We start from the raw sequence: 9915 nt of genomic DNA on the forward strand, positions 1-9915 counted from the left end.
TAATCGGTATTTACCGAATCAATGCCATAACCTTAGGTTATGAGCAGGTTAAAAATAATTAAAAATCTTTAAAAATCTCAAAATATTATTTTACATTAGTGTGTAAAAGTTTTGGTGTCGAAATTTGGGTTTAGATAGGCTTTATGCTAATTGCCCGTTTAATTAACAAAAGTTTTCTTAATTGCGCTATTTAGCATAACTCCTATTCTAGACCTCGAATTGACATGAAATTTTAGGGACATGTTTAGAAATCAGTAACTCAGGTTATTGTCCTTTCACATATCCAAAATTATCGTTTTAAGGTCAAAATGGCATTATGGTCAACTTTTAAGCATATAACGGAAATGTGCAAAAGACTTGGACAAACAACGAACCAGCCACAGAGGGTTAAACCATCATGTAACCTGGTCCCAAGGGAGTCCTAAGGCATTTCTAAGCCATACTAAATCGGGTCAGAACTAAGGTCAAAGCAAAAGTCAAAGTTTTGCGACTTTCGGTACCGAACCGGGTCAAAACAGTAAATTGTCGGATCAAACAAGCTTAGACCAGTTCTTAAACTTATTATCAAGTTATATGAGTGATAAAATAGGTTACAAGCCTTCTACATTGTTAATTATGTGTTAATCCGAAAATTAAGGTTCTGTTGACTTTTTCTAAGCAACTTTGACCCGACATTTGAACTAGCTAGAGTGGGAATCAGAGGGTGCCCTTTTAAGGGTTTAATGCCCACATAATTACCAACATATAACTACCTTTGATTCGACTAATCATTGGACCATTAGTGATTAATCGTTAAGTCAACCGTTAATTACGACGGTTTGACTTCTAAGCTATAAACTATGAAAAACTCAATTAAGGAAGGTCAAGGGTGCTTACCAAAGTCCTATGCACGACTAGGGATGACTTGGGTCTGCTTTGGAGCTCCAGAAGTCTTCACAAATGCAGAAGTGTGGTGTGAACAAAATGTTGCACATGAGGGCCTTTTATAGTAACTTAAATCTCATGGATCATTTACAAGTGTGCCTAGGGGCTCTAAAGCATGTAGGGGGCGCCCATGCTGCAAAAATAATGGTTCTAAGTCGGTTAGAATGGAAATGGCAGACACCTAGCAAAGTTTTCGGAGCAGATAGCCCCTCGCGGCACGCGTAGCCCCCCCCCCCCCCAGGGGCCCTCGCGTCGCGCGACGCCCCTTCTGATCAAATCTAAACTTTTGATTTTTTTTAGCTTTGGTCCTTGCCCCTTCATAACTTTGTTTCGACTTTATTTATTGCATTTTGAACCCTCCAAGTTGACTTATAAGGGCTTCAAGACTTATACCCACTTTGTTAAGTCCTTGGTTTGCTTTGCGTTTACCCGAAAAGTCATAAACTTCATCGTTGATGCTTTTAACCCTTCGTATACGAATTTGATCATAACTTTCTCATACGATAACGGAACCTTATGAAATTTTTGTCATGTATTCTAGTGAGCATAATTAATCGTTACAAAGCTTCGGGTTTGCTAAAAGGTCACTTAGAGGTATAACTTAAACATGTTGACACATTTAACCCCTGTAGTTTGTAATCTCTCACTTTCTTCCACTTTTAGTTCCGTATGATCCATGCTTCATTCGTTTGAAGGTACGAGTATCATGTAGGGTTACTGTAAAGTATATTTATCCCTGACATCTTGAACCCTTGAATTCACATACTTTCTATGTTTGTCAACTTTAGTCCTTCTATAGTATTCATTAACACGTTCAAGCTTATGACACGTGTCAGTACGTTATAGGACGTAAATTTTTGAGGTGTTACACCAAGTTTGGTCCCTGCATGATTTCTGGGCTTTTAAACCCTCATTTTCTTGCAGAAATGACATAACTGGTCCCTGGGCTGCTATATCAGGTGCATTCAAGTTCCAGAAATGACTATATCAGTCCCTGTTATGTTTTCCAAACATAATTAACTTTCAAAACTGACCAGATCAGCCCCTGTACATGATAAATGCCATAACGGACACTTTCGAGGGCCGTTACCCCATTTTTAAGGCTCTATAATAATGCCCAAACATAAGGGACATACTACATGCTCAAAAACATGTCGGATGTCGGTTCGTTTGGCCGCACGGTCACGTTGTTCGTCTAATTACGACGAAACACGAACGGACGCGAAAAACGATCCAAACTACGCGACGAATGGAATTTTATCAAGCCATACACTAAAATAAAATATTTTAGTGCTTACATAAATTTTTGGGTGTCCGGAGATGTAAGATCCAAAACTTTTTAAAGACACTAGCGAACTTTCATTTGGCAAAATAGTAAACGGGTCGAATAACTTACAAGCCAAAAATTCTGCATTTAACTTGGTAACGATCAACATAACGGTTACAAAAGTTTTTAACCCAAACTTACATAAACTACTAACATAGTCTTTTAACTACAAGTTCAACATCTACTACTTTCGGATCATAAAACTTACAAAAGACCCGTTTGGAACAGAAAGGAAAGCATTTAACAAAAATTTTGACTAAAACTAGTTTCTTCACGGAAGCGTGCATCATAAATGTGTTCGATCCAAGTAACGCCATTTAACAAGTCGCTTTACCTACATACAACCAAACCGTTAGACATTTAGTTACTAAAATTCATACGACGTTAATTACAAACATGACCCTCAAGTAAACCTTCTTCCGAACATGAAGTTTCTTCCATTTATCACATTACCCTTCTAACTCATTCGACCCATACCTAAATTACATAATCGGCTTGCAATAACTCGTTACAAATAAACGACTTCAACCATTGAACAATAGTATACTACGACAATACATGCTAATAACGTTATGTAAGCAAGAACTTACCTTTGTCGTTGTTTGTATGTGATCCGGAGTGACTCGAGCTTTCTTGTTTGATCCCTATAATCAAAAATCACATGCTTTAGATTCACATCATTCTTTTCCTTCCAATATCAACATACTTTCATTAGCAAACAACCGACTCTCTATTCTAACCATTCAACATTGTAAATCCTGTGGTTAATTCGCTCGAGCATTTTGACAAACACTTGGCGTGCATACTAATAGTTAAGCATAATGTACAACTATTTTATGCCTTATTGACCCATTCATATCAATAACTCTAATAACATCAATTTCACTCAACACCTCATATAACCTCCAACCCAATTTAATTTCCCATATCGAAATTAAGCAAGAATATCATCATACAACATTTTTATACCAATTTTTACCACAAGATTCCGTATTACATAGAACCATTATCTTGACCTAAGTGGGTTTTCTCTTTAAACACCAATTTTACATTCTACAAGGGTTTATCATTCTCTAATTGGTGATTCTAACTCATAATCATACTAATTTCATATAAATTCAAAGATTTCTTGAAACCCCATATATACAAGATTATCAAATCGTAAAATTCTTGTTACCTTATGGTGTATTAAGCTTAGATGATCCAGAATCTACTAACATGCAAGAGTAATTGTCTTGATTAGGGCCTCAATTTGCTTAATTTAGTGAGACTTGAAGGGGGTTCATCTTGTGCTTGCTCCTGGCGACATAAACACACGCATATGTGTGTGGTTTTGTGTTACTAGCCCCTTTTTGTTAAGTTAAATCTTTCATTATTTACAATTCCCCCCTTCAAGTATGCATACTTATTTTTAAATGGCCCAACTTGCTTCTCCTAACTAACAATTTCTAATTCACATTCTAACTAGGTTAACACTCATAGCTATTTCTTATAACATGTTATAGCAATATAAAATAAAAATATTAAATTTCTGGGGCGTTACAGGAGATATTCAGAATGTGAGATATGCGCGAAAATGCAAACTTGTGCACTTTTTGACACTTTTAGTCCCTGCATGACGTAAAAGTTTATTTTTTGCGGCCAAACACCTCCAAGCCTATATCTAAGCTATATAAAGAATAAATAGGGTATGCTTAACTCATGGTCATATTCCGGAAAGTCCGATACCATACGAATTGGCATACTTTTGCAGTTTGTCGCAATTAGTCCTTTAATTGAGCAAAGTAGCGCGAAATGCCGTTTAATGTTATCCAAGTCTTCCATAGCCCATATTGATCATTCCCAAGCATATACTTAAATATTACTACGCTTCCATTTGCTTAAATGGTCACCGAAAGGCGTAGATTCAAAAGTTGACGCTTTAGGCCCCTCTATTGCGCAAACTTGCGTATCTCATCATTTAATAGCATTGAAGCCTCATTTAATCCATATTAGGCATTATTGAAAGTATTATTGAACATGACGATGCTTCGGGTTTGCTAAAAGGTCATTCAGAGGTATAATTAAACATATTGACACTTTTAGTCCCTCTAACTTGCAAAGTTGCGCGTAACTTTACTTATAGGCATAAAAACCTTAGATGGCCAATAGTTGGCATTCCCGAGAGTATAATCAAATATCATGAAGCTCCCGGTTTGTTAAATGGTCACTCAGAGGTAAGAATTAACATGTTGACACTTTTAAACCTTTATTGCGCAAACCTCCAATTAATTACGCAAACGGCTACACTCGATTGACAAGTGGCTCATCTGTGAATATAATCATCGTGAGAGGTTATTTGGAAACTTATTTTAGGTATGCTAACACTTCCAGTCCTTTTATTATCAAAGTTTTCGATTTTTCGAAAAATTAGTCCCTTAAATTCAACATTGGACTTTATTAGGGTTTATTACACATGTCAATATATCATTAGACGTGATTTTACGAGGTGTTACAGGTGTTAACAACACCATTTGACCCATTTAGTCGAAATGACTAATTATCATTACGAGATGGTATTTAATTACCATTTCATCCCCCTTTCACCTATCCCGGTTTATTTTTGAATTCATCTTACTTAGGAATCGTTCTCGTTTTGTCTGACCTGTTATGGCTTATGCCAAAATGGTGTCCTTTCAAATTCCTTTATATATTCGTTACTCCATGTCCTGATTACTATTTAACCGTTTTTACCATAATTCATGGTTTCGTATTTTTTTCTCACTTTTCCGACTCGTGCATAAGTCATGCCGGAACATCATATTTCATTTACTCAACGTAATTCAGATTCAATACTCGAAATCAAGTAATTGGTAATAAAATAAAAGGCGTAAGCTTCACTTACCTTGCATCCATGCCACGCTTTTCTTTCCATACTCGCTCCGTTTGACCCGCTTCATCCACAAGCTTTCACCTAGCTTGTTAAGCGCCAAACTATTATCCAATGTTCACAAGGTGGTTAGATTAACCATAATTTAATATGATCTTCCACCTTACACATTTCTATGCATTCATCCGAACACTTAATATAATCACGTTTTACACACAACCAAGTAGACCGCGATTTCGTTTAGGCATTTCATATCACTGAAAATGGGCTGTTTTTGGTGACTTGTTTAACCTGTTTACAAGTCTTCAAAAATTATGATTTTTTATTTGGCGTACCTCTCGGATGGTTAGGCCTTGTGTTAAAATTTCAAGATCTAACTCTTTACCAAAAATTCGTAAAAATTCATTTACTAAGCTACAATCAGATTCGTCACTTCTGACTGCAGCTTATGGAAATATTCATTAAAAATTCCTCGTTTATCCGATTGACGAAATTCCAATTGGCGATTCTTTTAATCGCTTAAAACTATCTACAGTAAAAATTTGAGATCATAACTAAATTCCTAAATTGAGTTATGACATTCGTAATGAGCTCCAAATTCTGCCAGAAAACGCAGCTTGAACCTTCGATACGGAAAAATTCATAAAACGCTCAATTTTCGTCGAAAAAATGCGATTCCAGTGGGGTTTTAAAGATGTTTCATGGAATTACATTTTAGACTCAAGAAACACATGCTTTTGTCATGTTTTGTTTAGGTTACAGCAAATACAAGTCGGCTGTAAATTCTGATCAGGAGCTGTTTGAATTCAGCTTTCAATTTAAGCATGTTCTTGACATCATAACACTATTTTTAGCAATCAAAACCCTAAAAACATCTCATACATGAATTTAGCATCAACAAAATCTGAATTTACTTGAGTTAAGCATGATTTTAATATATACTTGTCTATGGTTTACTCCTAAACATGAATTCATCCTAGTTTCACCCAAACATCAATCATTCAAGCTTGAATTTCGATTTTCATAAGTACATCAAAAATCTCAACTTCATAAATATCAAAAATTTGACATACCTCATGATCCCCTAAGTTTGGTGATCGTTTTTATGTGTTCATGCATCGATTTAGGGCCTGAATTAAGCTTCAATTTGAAGATTCTTGAAGAACTAGGGTTGGCTCCCTCCCCTCTTCTCCTGGTCGCTCCTACGAACACACACTGTGTGTTTCTTTTTTTTTTGTTATTTATTTAGTTAATGATGTGCGTGAAGTGTGATATAATTTAGATGTACATTTAAGCCCTTTTTACACTTTTAGCCAAGTTTTAAATTTATAAAACACGATATTTACTAACACTAAACACACATATGGGCAAGTGCACCCATCGTGGACGTAGTATAGTGTTGGTAAGATACCGAGGTCGTCCAAGGACACAAGAGCTTTTAGTACCGGTTTATCCTCAACGTCTAATCAAATCAAAAAGAAGTTATAAAAGATTTTTAAACTAAGAAAATAAAAACTAACTAAATGCTGAAAATTAAAATAAAATAAAAACAGATAGACAAGATGAATCACTTGGATCCGACTCGTGTATTAGTATAACCTTTGATTATTTTCGCACTTTTGCACTTGTTTAAGAGATTATCTTAGTTATTGTAGTAGGCCCCTCTTTTGAAGGCGACGTTACCCTCAACCTAGTAGTTTGAGTCAGCAAGGATACAATCCTAAAGGGTTGGATTATTGGAAGATAATGAATTAAGTTATTAATGCAAATTATGGTAGGCCCCGCTTTTGGCGGTGACGTTACCCTCGGCTAAGTAGTCTGAGTCAGCAGGGATACAGTCCTAAATAGCCGGGTTATAGTATTAATAGTAGTTAACTTATGAGGGGGTCAAAGAGTTTGGATCCCCGCCATCCAATACCTATGGGCATTGAAGGAGATCCTACTAAATTTGACCCAGGTCCCTTGCAGGACCTCTAAACGCTGAACAAGGGCAAGACCCTTACCAAACCGTTCCCTTAACCCCCGACCAGGTAGCCAACATACCTCCATATAGACCGTGGAGATATGAATGGTGAAAATCTTTTATTTTATATAGACAGTAAAATAATGCCAAGACACCACGGACAAACGATAAGGAAAGATCACCTTCAACATAAGCAACTAGTTATTAAAGTCATTAATACAAAACCAAATAAAAAGTGCAAAAGATTAAAAATAAAAAGTATTATACTAAACACTTGTCTTCACCAAGTGATGTAAGAGACTTAGGCAAACATGGCCTTGATTGTCAAGAACTCTTACGATCAATCTTGGATCCCGAGACGACTCACACACTCTATGATGGACAATGGATGATGATGGTGGATGATGGTGTTGTGATGGTTGTGGGTGGTGGATGAAGTGTGAGAGAGGTGGTGTGCCAAGGGATGAGTTGAAATGAAACCAAGCACTCCTATTTATAGGCTGAACAGAAGGCTGGGCACGGCCCCGTGTCCGCTGGACACGCCCCCGTGCCTGTCTGACACTCTCCCTCTTCATTAATTGTAATTCGCAATTACAATTAATGCGCCTGCTGTACTTTCGCCACGCCCCCGTGCTCACTGGACACGGCCCCGTGGTGGGCAATAGAAGCTTCTATAGGTTTGTCTTTTCTGCTGCTTCTTGGGCACGGCCCCGTGCTGGCTGAGCGCGGGGCGTGTTCAGTCTTCTGACTTCTCTTTTCTGCTTGGGAAGATGCCGTTAAGGGGTCGGGCAATCCACTTTTGTTCCTTTTCTTGTATTTATGTTAGATTTAGTTGTCTTTTTGCTTCTTTTGTGAATTTGAGCTCATTTTATCCTGAAAATACAAAAGGAAGACAAAAACACTCTTTTTCCAACATTAGTACTTAAAAAGGGTTAGTTTTATGCCTCAATTGATGTAATTTATATGTTGCATTTTACACACATCAGTTAACTTTCAAGTTAACCCTTTTGGCCCCTCATGTTTATTTTGTTTCAGAAGAAGCTATAATTCATTATTCATCACTTAATCATATATTACTAACTAGGTTAATTATTCCTAGTTAACTTAATGGGTTCGGGAAGTCATAACCCGTTTTATTTTAAGTCCCATTAACTCGGGCCTTCTATATACTTTGTTTTCTCAAACTGTTTATCCTCGTTTTATTTATTACTAAGCTTATTTATTTAAATCCTAATAATTTCCGGTTTAATCTTTTCTGCTAACGGTATTATACCCGCTCTTTAGTATTAACAGGGTTTAATTACCAAACCCATTTTTGGGGTGTTACACCGTGGCTCCAGATGCTCAACAAGTTCGTGGTTATGTTTTGTTTGCCTGACGTTCAACTTCAAAACGTCACACGTTCGTGCAACTGTATTAATTGAAAAGTGCAACCAATGTTTTTGCTGCTAACACGTCTCATTGTGACTGTAGACTGGTGCTCACCACCATAATTGCATTCAAGCCTTACCGCCATGGCCATTTATCCCATTTTCTTTGATCTCGGGTCACAATGAAGTAACCATTCTCACATGCGCTTTTCTGTGCCCAATCCCTCAGTTGTTGTAAAGACATGAAATCCTGGAACAACGGTATTGTTAACTTACATTTATCGAATATGACGAAACTAAATGAATGGTATACTTGGTTAGTTTCATACGAAACTTTTGGATTATGGCGTTGCTCATCATGTATGAACTCCAAATTGCTTTGTTCGACAAATAAGCATTCACCACGTACAAAGATTCATCCCCGTATCCATGGTCCGGATATCCTTGTTGCACGTACAAAGGTTCAACCCGTATACGTAGTCTGGATCGCCTTGTTGTGCGTATGAAGGTTGACCCTATTGGGTTGTGTCGGGTAAAAGGGTTCATCGTCAGGGACAAACTCTTCAAACAACTAAATGGCTAAAATGTGATGGTAATGGCTAAAATAAATAAAGAGATGATGTGTCTCGTTCAAATCTAGCGACAACGTCTTGTGGTGAGAACGAATGCCGGACACGAATGCCTCCTCGTGTTGATTAGGCATCCATGTCTCGTAAGAATAATGAATGCCAGACCCCTCTTGAAATAACGATATGATACTTATTTAATAAATAGACAACAAATAAGTTGATAAATGTTATACCAGATTGCTTTCAGGCACCCATGAAGTGTTAGAATATTAGGTAAAAAAAAAAAATAGTTGTCATCCAATACAACATCACTGATGAATGAATTGTAAGATTGTGATGATGAATGTGGAAAGCTGGAATCGTATGAGGAAGAGAAAAGTAAAAAAAAAAATGTGAATAAAACCTTTCTAAGCTCCAAAATGAATCGTCTACCGGCCTCCAAATATAAGCTGAATTTTGAACCTAATACGCCTCGTTGGCCAATACGAGGCGTATCACCTTTTAAATTTCAATTTCCAGTGTCAGACAACATCTTACATAAATGTCAATCAATCAACGTTTACGTCACGTATCGGCCATTACAAAGCGTATTGGAGGTGTCTAGACTCTAGACACGCATTAGGATGTTTAGGGATGACAATGGGTCGGGTTCGGGTAATCCCATACCCATACCCGGTTATAAAATCATGTCCCATACCCGGCCCAATACCCGTCGGGCTCAGGTATTTTTGCCATCCCTAAGACCGTGCATACTCGTTACATTCCAGGGCGTTTTTTGCTGACTAGAACGACATGTGACAGACAACGTCCAAAGATGAGACATTATTTACCCCACCCACCCAACCACTACGCATCTTCTAAGGATGTTGGTATAGATAGTTGACGGTTTTGGG

General features: G+C 37.3%; 1 long non-coding RNA gene across 1 annotated transcript; it reads right to left on the reverse strand.

Moving 5' to 3' along the window:
• Nucleotides 1-2339: 2339 nt before the first annotated feature.
• LOC110874496 lies at nucleotides 2340-3556 on the reverse strand. The gene is made up of 3 exons (XR_002555996.1): nucleotides 3429-3556; nucleotides 2842-2895; nucleotides 2340-2585 (listed from the first exon to the last, which is right to left on the reverse strand). It is a non-coding gene; the product is annotated as an uncharacterized LOC110874496 (long non-coding RNA).
• Nucleotides 3557-9915: the final 6359 nt, after the last annotated feature.

This window comes from Helianthus annuus, chromosome 9 (assembly GCF_002127325.2).
Source record: "Helianthus annuus cultivar XRQ/B chromosome 9, HanXRQr2.0-SUNRISE, whole genome shotgun sequence".
Classification (NCBI taxonomy): Eukaryota; Viridiplantae; Streptophyta; class Magnoliopsida; order Asterales; family Asteraceae; genus Helianthus; species Helianthus annuus.